Source organism: Molossus molossus, unplaced genomic scaffold (genome assembly GCF_014108415.1).
Source record: "Molossus molossus isolate mMolMol1 unplaced genomic scaffold, mMolMol1.p scaffold_m16_p_4, whole genome shotgun sequence".
NCBI classification, from domain to species: Eukaryota; Metazoa; Chordata; class Mammalia; order Chiroptera; family Molossidae; genus Molossus; species Molossus molossus.
In genome coordinates, this window is record NW_023425377.1 from 49,007,013 (window position 1) to 49,025,043 (window position 18,031).

At 37.2% G+C, this 18,031-nt stretch overlaps 1 protein-coding gene and 1 pseudogene across 2 annotated transcripts in view; both read left to right on the plus strand.

Moving 5' to 3' along the window:
* GCSAML (germinal center associated signaling and motility like) overlaps positions 1-18,031 on the plus strand; it is an 87,533-nt gene that overhangs the window by 22,273 nt on the left and 47,229 nt on the right. The gene's annotated exons all lie outside the window — the stretch shown is intronic.
* LOC118616395 lies at positions 1,009-14,027 on the plus strand (annotated as a pseudogene).

Consider the following 18,031-nt stretch of genomic DNA (forward strand, 5'->3'; position numbering starts at 1 on the left):
CACAGTGATAGAGTTCTTTGGTGATTTCCTTTAAGACTTGACAGAAGTTAGATGGTGACTCTACCTAAATAAGAGATATGGGGTATTAGCACACATGCTTTGTCTTTTAATGGTTATATAAAGTAAATGTACAAATGTACAGCTGAAATAAAGAAAGTTGGTTTTCATCCAGCTGTTTGCAATGGCCACACTTAGCCAGAATAACATTTGGAAAATATAAGTGTAATCTTACCTTTCCCTAACACACTTTGATGGTTCTGTGTTGCATCCAGAATAAAGTTTAAACTCTTTATCAGGGACCCCAGTCCTATAAAGATCAAGCCCTGTGTCCTCTCCAGTCTCATGACCTACCCTGTAAGCTCACACATTTTCTCCCAGGCTTTCTGCTTTTATTTCATGTTCTTCAAGCCACTAAACCTGCCTCAACTCAGGGCCTCAATGCACAGTTTTCATTTTCTGTACTTGTGCTTGCTAGTATCTCTTCCTGGAGATGCTGGCTCTTACACTCTCCTTTGAAAGACCTCCCTGACTACACCCTGTAGGAATTTCTCTTCTATACCTCATGGATTTCCTGCACTGTTCTCTACTTACATTTGTCACTGCCTTTCTCTCAACTTATAACCCTCTGTTTGTTAGTTTACCATTTCCCTTTTCCCATCTCCCTCTGTGGACCACATATTCTGCAAGGCACTAAGAATTCCTTGACTTGCTAGTGCCTATCTGTTGACCAATCCTTACAAGACACTGAATAGAAACAAACAAACAAACAAACAAAAAAAACAGTGGAAAATGACAGATATCTAGACATTGATATTTTGCCCAGCTTAGATGGACAGAAACACCCTGCCTTGTGGTTAATCATGGGTTTTCATATGTTTGTACTCAGCCTCTTTTCTTCATTTCATCTCAAGGTCTGGGTTTCTGTCTCTGAGATGGTCCCTTCTTCTTTTAAAGTGTGAAAGGATGGGGGCGTGAGGGGGAAGTCCAGGTATTTGTTGGTGATGCGAAATGATGTTTGCAGGAATCAATCATTTCCTAAGTGTTTCACTTACACTTTCTCTGCACAAAGGAAAAGGTAGAAAACAGTGTCTCTGTTGCAACTCTTTGCAGCCCCCCTTTGCAGTTTGTAGTTGGAGAGTAGATGTAAATATCTGGTAATGTTATTGAACCAAGGTTCTACTCTTATGCTTCCACAAATCTGTTCTGCATGGAGTCAAGTAATTTAAACTATGCTCTTGCTTCCTCACATCTAAAATGAAATCTTCTCTAGCTGTTATTCTCTCATTCTTCCCTTTTAAGGAACTAAAGTGTCAACATTTTCAAATACAAGCAAATCTTTATTGTAAACAGACAATAACTAAATGAAGAAAAATTAGATATGTCTAAGGTGTCCCCATGCAAGCAAATATTATGAGAGGGACTCATAGAATTTTAACCAGTCAGCTTGGAGAGTAAGATCTCAACCACTGAGTATCCCAATCAATTTCAGTCAATTATATGTATAACTTATATGGGCTAGAAATGATTCAGTTTTGTTTCTGGATGATGCTCTTTGAGTAAAGTTACATTATCTACATGTTTCTGAGTCAATTTTGGTTATCTTAATTTTTACTAGAATATCATTTATTTAATTCATGACTTCAAAAATTTATAAAAATAATAATATGAGCTCTTTCAAGTCATTTAACTTTTTAAAATTTAGGTTTATAGAGGTAAAATACAGTAAAATTCACCCTTATTGGTAAGTCATTTGATAAGTTTAGACATATATAATCATGTAACCATCACCTCAATAAAGATATAGAATATTTTAATTATCTCTCCCCTCACCAACACCACCTTACAACCACTGATATGATTTCTGTTGTGCTTTTTTTTTTCAGGATGTCACAGTATTGTTGCTTTTATCTTATTGGATCTTCTCTCTTTTTTTTATGTTTTTATTGATTTTTCAGAGAGAGAGAGGAAGGGAGAAAGACATAGAAACATCAATGAGAGAGATACAAAGATTGGCTGCCTCCTCTATGCCCCCCACTGGAGATTAAGCCTGCAACCCAGGCATATGCCCTGACTGGAAATAGAACTGGGAACTTCCAGTCTGTGGGACAACGCTCAATCCACTAAGCCACACCTGTTAGGCTCTTTATTGGATTTTTATTTTTCTTACCTTAGATTTTGAAATTGTTGCTATTCTAATTGTTTTGAATTCAAAACTTAATTTTTATGTTTTCAATTTTTCTTGTTTAGTAATTGAGACATGTAAGAATGTAAAACTTTATTTATACCCCACATTTTGTTGAAAGAAATGCTGTTATTATCTAATATTTTGTTACTTGCTTTTTATTTCTTCTTGGATCCGAAATTCTTTTAATTTCAAGCATTGCTTTACATTTTTAATGTTAATTTCCAGTTTTATTGCCTTATTATCAATATCTGTGTTATTTATGCTTTGTGGATTTTATCAAAGTTCTTTATTGTATAATATGTATCAACTTTGACAAAATTTACTTATATCCTTTAAATTTGGGTTCTTTATATAGATAATAGTCTTATAATTTATAAATTCTAAAACTTTAGGTCCTTCCTCTAAGCCACCCATTTCTTGTTGGGGCAGCGCAATAGCAATGAGCAACTGGGGCAACCAGGCCTCATAGCGGCAGCAGTGTCATAGCCAACACATCTTCCTGGTCTTCTGCCTGCACCACACAGGGTTTTATAAAACCACATTTAAAAAAGCATGATGTAGTTTTATGAGTGAACATATTTATTGTCCTTATTCCTTCAGTAGTTATTACAGTACTTTTCCTCCTCTTATGGCTTTTCATGAAAGAAACATTGTATAATAAAGTCCTTGCATAACAGAAAAGGGAACAAAAGTTAAGTCCTACCAAAACAAATAAATTGAAGGCAGAAAAGAAAAGGATAAAAAGAAAGAAATCCAGAATGTAAACCTCCATGAATCTGATTCTGAGAGTGTCCTGCAGGACTTTAAGTAATCTGATGCCTTGGCTGTAGAAAGATGAGCAAGTTGTACTATTTCACTGAAGGTGGTTAAAACTTCAAGTAGTGTTAGAGAAAGAAAAATAAACAATAGAAAATAAACAAAAGAAACAATAGCCTGTACTGGAAGAGTAGGTCACCAAAAAGAGTGATGTATCAAAGATTCCAGACAAAAAAATAAAAATAAAACCTGTCCCAGTTACTAAATAGCACCCTCTCACCCAATGCCTCTGAAGCAGCTACATTGTAGAAGAAACCAGGGCAGAAGAAGTCTAAAAATGGAAGTGATGATCAGGTTTAAAAGGTGGAAACTTATGGCACCTTCAAAAAAGCAAGAATTACTACTCCTCCGCCAAGAGACTAAACAAGACAGTAGATCAGAAAAGAAGAAAATTTCGTCAAAGAAGCAGAAGACAGAAAATGTCTTGGCAAATGGACCCCTATTCTTGCAACTACTCATATTCTTTTAGTGGATAATACAGACTCAAGTCCTGTGATGAATAAGAGAGAGGTTATTGATTTGATTAAATCTGACCGAGTAGAAGGGCTCCAGAAAATGGGAGCTAAAAAAACTGAAGACTGAAACTGACCAAGAAAATGCTGATGTGAAATTTAAAGATTTTCTTCTGTCCTTGAAGACAATATTTTCTGAAGATGATGTTGTAGACCTGCTAAAACAGAAGTCTGGTGTGATACAAGATGCTTTAAAGAAGTCAAGTAAAGAATAATTGACTGCACTTGTACATCAGCTTCAAGTAAAAGATAAATTACTTGCTGCTATGAAGGATCAATGCAAGCAGTTAACCCAGGAAATGATGATGACAGAGGAAAAAAAATGAAAGAAGCAATGTGGCTGTAGCAAGGATGAAAGACCAGATTGGAACATTAGAAAAGGAACACAATGTATTTTAAAACAAAATGCATGTCAGTTATCAAGAAACTCAACAGATGCAAATGAAGTTCCAACAAGTTTGTGATCCAATGGAAGCAGAAATAGCTCACTTGCAGCAGGAAAATGGCATACCAAGAGATGCTCTCAGGACCACTACAAACCAACTAGAAAGCAGGCAGTCTAATCAACTAAATAAACTGCCAGGATTACGCCAGATTGCTGAAAGAGCTGACTGAGAAAACAGGAAGGCTGCAGCAAGAGGAAATCCAAAAGAAGAATGCTGAGCAAGAGTTACTCACTTGAAGGTTCAACTACAAGAAACTGAGAGAAGGTGGGAAGAAGTCCCAAGTTGTATCAGATAGAGAACAGCAGAGCATGAGGCAGCAAAGCAAGATTTACAGAGTAAATTTGTAGCCAAAGAAAATGAAGTATAGAGTCTGCATAGTAAGTTTACAGATACCTTAGTATCAAAACAATTGGAGCAAAGACTAATGCAGTTAATGGAATCAGAGCAAAAAAGGATGAACAAAGCAGAGTCTACAAATGTAAGTTCAGGATATTTTGGAAGAGATATTTTGGAAGCAATTGTTCCATTACCAGGTAACAGCCCAGACCTCTGTTTTAGCTTTAGCAGAGGAATTACATAAAATGATTGCAGAAAAGGATAAGATTAAAACAGATTGATGATTCTTTAGCGAATGAACATGATCATTTAACAAGAGGAGGAACAGCCTGCTGGTGCATCTCAGTGGATTGTGCATCATCCCATGGACTGAGAGGTCCTGGTTCGATTCCCTGTCAGGGCACATGTCCAAGTTGCGGGCTTGATTCCCAGTGGTAGGGGTGTGCAAGAGGTGGCTGATTGATCTTTCTCACATTGGTGTTTCCATCTCTCTCTCTCCCTTCTTCTCTCTCTAAAAAATCAATAAAAAACATATTTTAAAAAAGAGAAGGAAATTAAGGATATACAGAGTATGAATTTCTTATTAAAAGCTGACAAGTACAAAAATTACCGGCCCTGGCAAATGAACAGGCTGCTGCTGTACATAAACTGGAGAAAATGCCAAAAAGTATTCATGTTAAGGAAGATAAAATAAGATTGCTTGAAGAGCAGTTAAAATGTGAAATGTCAAACAAAATGGAAGAATTTAAGATTCTAAGTGACCAAAACAAAGCATTACAATTAGAAGTTCAAAAGATACAGACTCTTGTTTCTGAACAGCCTAATTAAGATGTGGAACAAAATAAAAAATGCATTCAAGAAGATGAGAAATTGAAGACTGTAGAAGATTAACTTGAAACTGGACATATTCAAATGGACGCTAAAAAAGAGGAACTGAATGCAATAAGAACAGAAAATTCATCTCTGAGAAAAGTTCAAGACTAAAAGGCTAAGCAAAATAATTGTGTTTTTTGTTTGTTTGTTTGTTTTTTTAAGGCAGGGGTGGGGGGTGTTTGCATTTCTGGTTGAAGAAGTTAAGAAAGTAATCCATGAAAAAGATGGAAAGATTGGATTCCAAAATGGCAGTGGAGTGAATGGAAGCTACACAAACCACCCAGGACCAAACTGGAATTACAACAAAAATAAAGACAAATCATCAGGAAAAAGCAACAGAGAAGCAGCTTGGAGAACCACATAACCAGGGCCATTGACTCAATCCTGGTAGGACTGTGGAGGCGCGACAGGGGGGCTGGAAGCCAATGGTCTGCAGCTCGGCAGTAGTCTTAGCTGGGAGCAGCGGCCTTAGTTGGGAGCAGTGACATCGGGTTAAACTCCCAAGCGGCTCCACAGCACAGAGCCAGGGCACAGAGGCTAAAATGGCCACAGCCACATAACTTGGGCTCCAGCAGAGGGAGGGCAGACTGGATTGGAACTGTGTGGGGACACTCAGGATTTGGCGGGTGCTCAGAGCTATTGCTGAGTGTGCGGCAAGAATGGTGGTCATCTTACACCTTCCCAGGACTCTGGGGAAAGGCAGTGGCCTGTCCCTCAGAGATTCAAACACACCCGGTGGCCATTGAAATGCAAATTGAGGCCCATTAACAACCAGCATCTGCCCCACCCTTGGGAAATCCCCTCATGCTGAACATCTGAGGGAGTTTTTCATTTAAATGAGAAGCCAAGGCTCTTCAAGTAACCTCTACTGATAGCATCCAGGCAAAAAGCTAGAGGATAACTGTACCATTCCTGGACTACCAACTTTAACCAGGAAAGTAAGACTTGACAGTAGTGTTTAATGTGGGGCCTCCCTGGCTTATCCAAACCCAGGAGAGGGAGCCACAAACAGCAGAACATAAACACACACAGGGAAATTTGGCAAGCTCCAAAGCTCACTGTGATAGCCAAAATGGTGAAACACAGACACAAAAGCCAAATGAAAGAACAATAGACCTCTACTGAATATGAGATAAATGAGATGCAGTTAAGCAAGTTACAGAACTAGAATTCAGAGCCATGATCTTGAGGAAGCTCAACAGGATGTGAAAAGACATGAGCACCATGAGTAAAGACATAGAAATGTTGAAAATCAACAAGTTGGAAATTAAAAACCACCAAAAAGAAATGAAGAATGACATATCAGAAATAAAGAACACATTGGAAGGTCTAAATAGCAGAAACTGAGGAAACTGAGGACCAAATCAGTGAATTAGAAGACAGGGTAGAAAAAATCAACCAATCAGAAAACCAAAAGAAAAAAAAAAAAACAATGAAAAAACAGAACACAGCTTAAGAGAACTGTGGGACAACTGGAAACGTAATAACATTTGCATCATAGGAGTCCCCGAAAGAGAAGAAAATGAGCGAGGATTAGAGAATATATTTGAAAAAAATAGTGACAGAAAACTTCCCTAATTTGGTGAAGGAAGAAGGCATTCAAGTTCAAGAAGCACAGAGAGCCCCAAGTAAGAAGACCCAAACAGGCCCACACCAAAAAACATAGTAATCAAAATGCCAAAAATTAAAGACAAAGAGAGAATCCTAAAAGCAAGAGATAAACAACAGGTTACCTACAAAGAAAACTCCATAAGGCTCTCAGCTTACTCCTCAACAGAAACACTACAGGCCAGAAGGGAATGGCATGAGGTAATCAAGGTCATGAAAAACAAGGCTCTGAATCCAAGACTACTCTATCCAGCAAGGCTATCATTCAAAATAAAAGGTCAAATAAAGAGCTTCCCAGACAAAAAAAGGCTAAGGGAATACATTAGCACCAAACCAGCACTGCAAGAAATGTTAAAAGGACTGCTGTAATTAGCACGAGAAATAGGAAGAAAAATAGAACCACACTAAACAAAAATGGCAAGAAATTATCACCTTAAATGTATATATTATCACCTTAAATGTAAATAGATTGAATGTTCCGCTATAAAGACACAGAGTAGCTGATTGGATAAGAAAGCATGACTCCTTTATATGTTGTTTACAAGAGACCCACCTCACAATAAAACACTCACATAGTTTGAAAGTGAGGAGATGGAAAAAAATCTTCCAAGCAAATAGAAAGGAAAAAAAAATATGGGGTAGCAATACTCATATCTGATAAAAATAGATTTCAAAATGAAGGCTATAACTAGAGACAAAGAAGGCCACCATATAATATTGAAAGAATCTATCCAACAGGAGGATATAACCTTGATAAATATATATGCACTCAATACAGGAGCACCAAAATATACTAAAAATCTTCTGGAAGACTTCAAAGGAGAAAATGGTAGCAATACAATCATAGCAGGGGACTTCAACACCGCACTGACATCTCTGGATAGAACCTCTAGACAAAAAATTAGCAAGGAAACAGAGACTCTAAATGAAGCACCACCAAATAAATTTAATAGATATCTACAGAGACTTACACCCCAAAACTACAGAATTCACATTCTTCTTAAGTGCACATGGGGCATTATCAAAGATAGACCACATGTTAGAACACAAACTAAGTTTCTACAAGATCAAGAAGATTGAAATCATATCAAGCATCTTCTCAGATCACAATGGCATGCAACAAGAAATCAATTGTAACGAGAACATGCATAGCCATTTGAAAACATGGAGGCTAAATAGCATATTATTGAACAATGAATGGGTTACCATGGAGATCAAGAAAGAAATTAAAAACTTCCTGAAAACCAATGAAAATGAACACACAACAACACAAAATCTATGGGATGCAGCAAAAGCAGTTCTGAGAGGGAAGTTCATAGCACTACAGGCCTACCTCAAAAACAAGAAAAATCTCTAATAGACTAACCTCACAACTTAAAGAACTAGAGAGCAAACAAAAAGAAAACCCCAGAAAAGTGGAAGGAAATAGTAAAGATCAGAGCAGAAATAAATGACATAGAGTCCAAAAACAAACAAACAAACAAACAAAAACATAAAAACCCACAATTCAAAGGATCAATGAAACAAACAACAGGTTTTTTGAAAAGATTAACAAGTTTGATGGATCCTTAGCTACACTCACCAAGAACAAAGAGAGAGAACCCAAATACACAAAATCAGAAATGAAAGAGGAGAAGTAACAACTGACACCACAGAAATACAAAAGATCGTTAACAACTACTATGAACAATTATATGGCAACAAAGTCAACAATCTAAGAGAAATGGACAAATTTCTAGAAACACATAGTCTCCCAAAACGGAACTGGGAAGAGGTGGAAAACTTGAACAGACCAATAACAACTAAGGAAATTGAAGATGTAATCAAGACTCCCTGTAAACAAAAGCCCAGGCCCTGATGGCTTCACGGGGGAGTTTTACCAAACATTCAAAAAAGAACTAACACCCATTCTCCTCAAACTATTTCAAAAAATTCAAGAGTAAGGAAGGCTTCTAAACTCGTTTTATGAGGCCAGAATAATTCTAATTCCAAAACCAGAAAAAGACATTACGAAAAAGAAAACTACAGGCCAATATCCCTTATGAACATAGATACCAAAATCCTGAACAAAATACTAGCAAATTGGACCCAGCAATACATCAAAAAAATTATTCACCATGACCAAGTGGGATTCATCCAAGGGATGCAATGCCAGTACAATATTCACAAATCAATAAATGTGATACACCACATAAATAAAATGAAGAATAAAAACAACAAGATCATATCAATAGATACCAAAAAAAGCCTTCGAAAAAATCCAGCATACATTTCTGACAAAAATGCTCAGCAATGTGGGAATAAGAGGGATCATATCTCAACATAATAAAGGCCATATATGAAAGACCTACAGCCAACATCATACACAATGGGCAAAACTAAAAGCATTTTCCTTAGGAACAGGAACAAGACAAGGATGCCCTCTTTCACCACTCTTATTTAACATAGTACTGGAAGTCTTAGCCACAGCAATCAGACAGGAAGAAAAAATAAAAGGGATCCAAATTGGGAAGGGGGAATTGAAACTGTCATCATTCGCAGATGACATGATACTATATGGAGAAAACCCCGAAGACTCCATCAAAAATTTACTACACTTAATAAATGAATTTGGCAAAGTAGCAGGTCACAAAATTAACATCAAGAAATCAATGGCATTTTTATACACCAATGATGAAGTAACAGAAAGAGAAACTAAGAAAACAATCCCATTTACCATCATGGCAAAAAAATGAAGATACCTAGGAATAAACTTAACCAAAGAAATAAAGAACTATTTACTGAAAACTACAGGTCATTTAAAAAAAATAGAGGACGATATAAAAAAGTGGAAGCACATACCTTGTTCATGGATTGGAAGAATTAACATCATTAAAATGCCATACTACCCAAAGCAATCTATAGATTCAACACAATCCCCATCAAAATACCAAGAACATACTTCACAGAACTGGAACAAATACTTCAAAAGTTCATATGGATTCCCACCAGCAGCATACTAGAGCCCCCTTTTCTCCACACCTTCACCACACTTGTTGTTTGATGATTTGTTGATGGCAGCCATTCTGACAGGTGTGAGGTGATACCTCATTGTTGTTTTAATTTGCATCTCTCTGATGATTAGTGATGTTGAGCATTTCTTCACACTGCTGGTGGGAATGCAGACTGGTGCAGCCACTATGGAAAACAATATGGTGTTACCACATAAAAATTGAAAATTGAACTGCCATTTGACCCAGTGACCCTGCTTCTAGGAATATACCCTAAAAAGCCTGAAACACCAATCAGGAAGAATATATGTACCCCCATGTTCATAGCAGCACTATTTACAATAGCTAAGATCTGGAAACAGCCCAAATGTCCATCAGTAGATGAGTGGATAAAATAGCTGTGGTACATATACACAATGGAGTACTATGCAGCTGTAAGAAAGAAAGATCTCTTATCCTTTGAGACAACATAGAGGGACCTGGAAAGTATTATCCTAAGTGAAATAAGCTAAGCAGAAAAAGACAAATACCACATGATCTCACTTATATATGGAATATAATGAACATAACAGTCTGAGAAATACGGTAGACTCAGAAACATGAAAGTAGGGCACAGACTGACATCCCTCAGAAGAGGGGGTGGGAGGGTGTGAAGAGATAAACCAGAGAACTAATATGCATATATGCATAACCAATGGACATGGACAACAAAGCCGGGGATGGGGTGGGGGGGAGGGGAGCGGGGTGCCAATGGGGTAAAAAAGGAGAAACATCTGTAACAACAACAACAACAAAAAATTAAAAAAGAAAATTTCATATGGAACCAAAAAATACCTCGAATAGCCACAGCAATCTTGATAAAGAAGAACAAAGTAGGATGAATCACATTACTAGATTTCACGTTATACTACAAAGCCACTGTAATCGAAACAGCCTAGTACTGGCACAAGAAAAGGCATATAGACCAGTGGAACAGAACTGAGAACCCAGAAATGGACCCAAGGCAATATGCTCAATTAATATTTGTCATAGGAGGTAAGAACATACAGTGGAATAAAGACAGCCTCTTTAATGAATGGTGTTGGGAAAATTGGACAGCTACATGCAAAAAAAAAAATGTAACTAGACCATCATCTCACACCATACACAAGAATAGACTCAAAATGGACAAAAGACTTAAATGTGACTCATGAATCTGTAAAAATCTTAGAAGAAAATGTAGGCATCAAAATTTTAGACATCATGTGCAGCAGAATTTTCACTGATACATCACCTAAGGCAACTGAAACAAAGGAGAAAATGAACACATGGGACTACACCAAACTCAAAAACTTCTGCATGGCAAAAGAAACAACCACCAAAATGGAAAGGCAACCCACTCTATGGGAGAACATAATTGCCATGATACATCAGATAAGGAGTAATTTCCAATATATAGAGAGGGCTCATACAGCTCAACAAAAGGAAGACAAATAACCCACTTAAAAAATGGGCAGAGTTAATAGACATCTCTCCAAACAGGACATACAAATGACTAAGAGACATATGAAGAAATGCTCAACATCACTAATCATCAGAGAGATGCAAATTAAAACAACAATGAGGTATCACCTCACACCTGTCAGAATGGCCTCTATCCACAAATCAGCAAACAACAAGTGTTGGCGAGGGTGTGGAGAAAAGGGGACCGTAGTACACTGCTGGTGGGAATGCAGGCTGGTGCAACCACTATGGAAAACAATATAGTGTTACCTCAAAAAATTAAAAATTGAACTTCCATTTGACCCAGTGATCCCACTTCTAGGAATATACCCTAAGTAGCCTGAAACACCCATCAGAAAGAATATATGTATCCCCATGTTTGTAGCAGCACTATTTACAATAGCTAAGATCTGGAAACAGCTCAAATGTCCATCAGTAGACAAATGGATAATAAAGCAGTGGCACATATACACAATGGAGTACTATGCAGTGTAAGAAAGATCTCTTATCCTTTGAGATGACATGGAGGGACCTAGAGAGTGTCATCCTAAGCGAAACAAGCCAAACAGAGGAAGACAAGTATCATATGATCTCACTTATTTGTGGAATATAATGAACATAACAGTCTGAGAAATGGGGTAGTCACAGAGATGTGGAAGTGGGGTACAGACTGACAATTTCCAGAAGAGGGAGTCATGGGGGAGAGAGAAACCACAGAACTTATATGCATGTGTGCCTGAACAATGGACATGGACAACAAAGCTGGGGACAGGGCGGGGAGGGAGGGGGAGTGGGAAATCATTGGGGGGAAAAGGAGAAACATCTGTAACAAAAATAAATTAATTAATTAAATGAAAAAAAAAGAAAAAGATGTAAGGATGAAGACTGCAGAAGTGCTTCTTAATGTTGAACTTTTCAACCTTGCTAATAAGGAGATAACTATTCAGGATTTGAAACAGGAAATAAAGGCTCTAAAAGTTAGGAACTTTAGAACTTATTAAAAAGAGAAGAAAAAAGATCTAGCCAATAGAGGGAAATGGGTACAGATCTTTAAGAAGAAAACGAATCTTTAAAAGCTCATGTTTAGGAGGTATCACAACATAACTTGAAAGAGGCATGTTCTGCATCATGATATAAAGAACTTGAGACTGTTGAAAGAAAATGAAAATGAAATGAAGAGAGTGGAAAGTATGCTAAAAGAGAGGGAGAGTGACCTTTCTAGCATAACAAAGTGGCTACAGGAGGTAAAAGATAATAACAAATTGTTTAAGTCTCAAATTGAGTAGTTTAAGAAACAGAACTACCAACAGGCATCTGCTTTTTTCCCCTGCATGAAGAACTCTTAAAAGTAGCCCTGGCTGGTTTGGCTCAGCGGTTGGAGAGTTGGCCTGCGGTACAGAGAGACCCAGGTTCGGTTCCCGCTAAGGGCACGTACCTCGGTTGTGGTTTGTCCCCGGCCCTGGTTGGTCGTGCGGGTGGCAGCCACTCCATGTGACCCTTCACATCGATGTTTCTCTCTCTCTCTCTTCCTCTCTCTCCCTCCCGCTCTATCTGAACAAAAAATGGAAAAATGTCCTCAGGTGAGGAAAAAAAAAAAAAAAAAAGTAATTTCAGGTCCTGGCCAGGTAGCTCAGTTGGTTGGAGCCTCGTCTTGTACACCAAAAGGTTTCAGGTTCAATTCCTGGTCAGGGCACACACCTAGGTTGTGGGTTTGATTCTGGTTGAGATCCATACGTGAAACAACTGATCAATGTTCTCTCTCACATTGATGTTTCTCTCTCTCTCTCCCTTTCTCTCTCTTTAAAATCAATAAACATATCCTCAGGTGAGGATTTAAAAGAATGTCATTTTAGAAAAAGAAATAAATAACTAGTCTCCAGATTGAGTTAGATGAATTGAAGTTTGTTTTTGAACACCAGAAGAAGAAAAACAATGACCTTTAGGAGAAAAACTGGGAAGCATTGGACTCAGCCGAAAAATGCTGCAGGACAAAGTGAACAAGACTTCCAAGAAAAGACAACATGTGGAAGCTGTTCAAGTGGGAAACTAATGAAGTACCAAAACTATCTGTTCTTCTAATTTGAATTACAGTGAATGGTTGCGTCGATTTGTGGAGAAGGCAAAAGAATGTGTTACTGGAACTTCTGGTAGAGAGGAGGTTAAGGTACTAGAGCACTAGTTTAAAGAAGCTGATGAAATGCACAAATTGTTACACCATAGTATAAAAAATATAAATCCATCCTTGCAGAAACAGAAGGAACTTTACAGATGCTACAGAGAAGTGTGGAGCAAGAAGAAAATAAATGGAAAATTATGGTCAATGAGTTACAAAAGACTATTAAACAGATACAGTTGTCATTCACATCTCCAGAACAAGAGCTAGAGGAATTAAGAAGAGAAAATAAAGATACTGAAAATCTGAGATGAGAACTAGAGAATTTGGAAATGGAACTAGAGAAGGCAGAAATCGAACAATCTACCTATGTTGCAGAAGTCAGTTAAAAACACAGTTAAATGAAACTCACAAAACTTATAACTGAACAAATTGAAAAACAGAAGGTAGCTGGTGACTTGCATAAAGCTCAACAGTCACTGGATCTTACCTAGTCAAAAGTAGTAAAAGCTACGGGAGACACTACTGTCATTGGGAATAGTGATGTTTCCCCAGCAGTGGATTCTTCTGAGAAGGAGGCAATGTCTGTAAGGCTAACAACAGTTGCTTCAGGCAGTAAACCTACAGTTCACAAAGGAGAAAGAACACTACTCAATATCAGAGTAATTGGGAAGTAATCAGGAAAGTGTCCATTCACCGATAAAAGGAGGCATTGTATTCATATTGTGCCAAATTAAAGCCTTATTTATGTTTTTACCCTTTCTGCTTCAGCAGAAACACAGACAAGAGTTTTGTCTTTTCTGATCCTCGTTCAACTACTGATTTAAAGAGAGACAGAAAAAAAGTCAACTCTGTAGACAATTTCAGAGTTTAGTTTTATCATAAAACTGTTTGAATAATTAGATTTTTGCATTCCTGAAGATAAATGAACATGTAATCTTTTATCTTATTTGCTCAATAAAATTGTCCAGAAAGTCAAAAGTGGTAAAGACAATGTAAAATTTAGCATTCAATACTGATGTTGTACACTGTTTTACTTAACATTTTGGGGAGTAATGGCCTCTGACTTTAACTCAAGAAAACACTTTTTTGTTGCTCATGTAATCAGCTTTTGCAATGGCATCTGCAAATAAAGGGATGCTTATTATTTAAAAAAAATAAGTAAAAATAAAAATCCTACAAATTAAGATTGTGAAAATAACATTTTAAAATAATCAATGTCACCCAGCTGGTGTGGCTCAATGGTTGAGCATTGACCTATGCACCAAGAGGTCACTGGTTCGATTCCCGGTCAGGGCACATGCCCAGGTTGTGGGCCCAATACCCAGTTGGGGGCATCCAGGAGGTGGGTGGCCAATCAATGGTCTCTCTCATCAATGTTTTTATCTTTCTCCTTCTCCCTTCCTTTCTCTCTAAAATCAGTAAAGAAGAAAAAAAAATCAATGTCTATTCATTAGCACAATGCCTGGTTGAAATGACCCCTTAATAAATATGAATTAGCATTATGTTTATTATGTCCCACAGGTTTTGAAAATTACTATATAATTTACTGTTTAAGGTTAATTTATGTATTAAGGAAATAGTTCATTATATATTTCAGATATTCTACATCCTATTTTTCTTACTTTTTGTTATTGGCTGAGAAATTAATCTACTACTATTTTGTTTGAGTTAATATTCACATTTTCACCCTGGCCAGTTTGGCTCAGTGGTTAAAGCGTTGGCCCATGGTCTAATGAGTCTTGGGTTTGATTCTGGCCAAGGGCACGTACCTCAGTTGTGGTTCGTCTCTTGCCCTGGTCAGGGTTGTGTGGGAGGCAACCTGTCGATGTGTCCCTTTCATGTTGATGTTTCTCTCTCTCTCTTTCTCTCCCTCCCTCCTTCCTACTCTATCTGAAGATAAATAGAAAAATATCCTCCAGTGAGGATTAAAAAATATATATGTATTCACATTTTCTTTTTCTTTGCTTCACACTGACTCTAAATATGTTGGTGTATAACAATACATGACAGTTGTAGACGTTTGGGGTTTTCAGCTTTGTCTGGATGTAGTTCTTAACTGAGAAAGGGAAGCTTGTAAGGTCTTTATCTTCTGGGATGTAAGATGGTCCATGCAGTGGAAGGGCAGGGAAAGAGGAGAAGTGGCTATAAATTCCCTCAGGAAACAAGGAGGATGAGGAGGACTATCTGGATTAATACTTAGTATTGTCTGGTCCAGTCTCTGCTCAGCCTGCCATAACAAAATACCATAAATCAGGAGATATGAACAACAGAAATTTATTTTCTCACAATCCTGGAGGCCCCAAGTCCAAGGTCAAGTGTTGGCACTGTGAGTTTCTTCTGAGGTATCTCTCCTTGCTCATAGATGCTTGTCTTCTCCCTGTGTATTCATATCTTCTCCCCTCTGTCCCTGTCTATATCCAATTTCCTCTTCTTATAAGGACACTACTTTAACTAGATTAGGACCTACCCCAATGACCTCATTTTAACTTAATTACTTCTGTAAAGACCCCGTCTCCAAACACAGTCTCATTTTGAGGTCATGAAGGTTAGGACTTCAGCATATGATTTTTTGGGGGGCCAGGGGAGACAATTAGTCCACAATATAGGGCATTTAAACAAAAAACCAAAGAAATATATCCAGAGAGATTTTCACTGTCAGGAAGTTGCAGCTAGGCATGGGACAGAGAGATAATCCATTTTATTTATTTATTTATTTATTTATTTATTTATTTATTTATTTATTTATTTATTTTAGAGAGAGAGGAAGGGAGAGAGAGAGAGCGAGATAGAAACATCAATGAGAGAGAACATCAATTGGTCACCTCCTGCATGCCCCCCACTGGAGATTGGGTCCACAACCTGGGCATGTGCTCTGATCAGGAATTGAACCAGTGACCTCTTGGTCCATGGGTTGACGCTCAACCAGTGAGCCACACCAGCCAGGCTGTTCCACTGCATTTAATTTAGAGTAGACTATTAGCAGTAGGTGGGGATAATTCGTAACCTAGATTTAGCATTGGATATCATGGCCAAATCCTCAGGAGCATAGACAATTGGCTGAGCGAGCTGGATCCATCATTTACCAACTTCTTTGTAACATGACTTTGCATTTCAAAAAGTTCAAATGTTGTGCTATATTCATCTTCCTGCCCCCTGCCCCAAGAACTAATAGGTTTTATATCCTATGAGTATTAAGATTTGACAATACATTTTCTTTCCTTGGAGGGTATTATAGTTCTGGGATCATTTTGTTTCTCACGACTTGGTGTGCATGGCTCCAAGTGTGGATACTAGGCCAGCGTAAGCTCACCTTATTGACTTGGTTTTACATATATGTTTTCCCAATGGGTGTTCTAGGATTCATTATTTATTCTTGAAGTTCAGAAGCTACTACATATCTCATGTGATTTTTTTCCGTAAAATCTATTTTCAGATACAAGACTTTATTTCAGGAGTTTTCTTTATTATATCATTGGATATTATGTTTCATTTGTTTGGATCTCATCTCCAGGAAAAACAATTGTGCATATTAGGCCTTTTTTATATAATTATCATCCTTTCTCTAACCATTCTACCTCCTCATGTTCTTCCATTTAATTTTCATTTCAAGCATGCTTTACATGCTACTGCTTTGTTTTTAAAAAATTGATTTACATTTTTGATGCTTTTAATGCTGTTTTAATTTTTGTAAAGATTTTATCTTTCTTTTCATTGTTTTTCTGAGTTATGTTAGCCCACTTATTATTAACAGTAATTAACAGATAATTATTGTTTATCTGCTTTTTATATAGTGTATCTTTTTTTTTTTTTGTATTACAGCAAGCCCTTGATTTTGCAGACCTCAATTTAACAAACTTTGGACTTAATGTATAAAATTTCTGGTCCTTATGTCCTATGTGAAAATTAACACTGTTAATTTTAAAATGCCTTTAACCAAGATTTGCTTATAATTAACTATTATTTTTGTTATTAATTCACCGTTATTTTTAACCCCTTTAAAATGAATAGGCCATATGTTAGAAAAAAACACTGTAGTAATTTTGCTGACAAAAATAAATATTACATATCTACAACTATAGTAGACATATTTAAATCCAAGTCACTACTCATAGACAATGTTTGAGAATGATTAGCATGTGATCCCACCAAATCACACATACTAATTGGTTCTGTTGTCGTGTGGTGTGACTTTCTGCAGAAGTTTCAACATGTGATGTTAACACATAATATTCCAACGTGCACCCCAGCTGTGTGTATTTGTTTACTCTCTGTGACTGGTGAATGCACACAGTTATTAGACTTTACTATATAATGGACTTTCAGCTTTAACAGACATTCCCTTTCCCAAATTAGTCCATTTTATTGAGGTCTTACTGTATTTTTGTTATCTGGTTCATGTTTGCAACTTTATGCTTACTATTTTAAGTGGAAGTAGGTCATTTGGGAGATAAAATTGTGTGTGTAACCTTAGTGTATTTTTTTGGGGACAGTGCAGAAAAGAAAAAAGCTAAGATTAGGATTTTATTTTGATGTTGTCTCAAACTTCTTCCTCACCAAATATTCTCTTCCTTCTGCCCTGTGCACATTTCTGTTCCGTGTGTATTACCACCTCCACCTTGAGGTGGGCAGGTCATTCAGGTGGTACCCTTTGTGATCTCCATATTCTC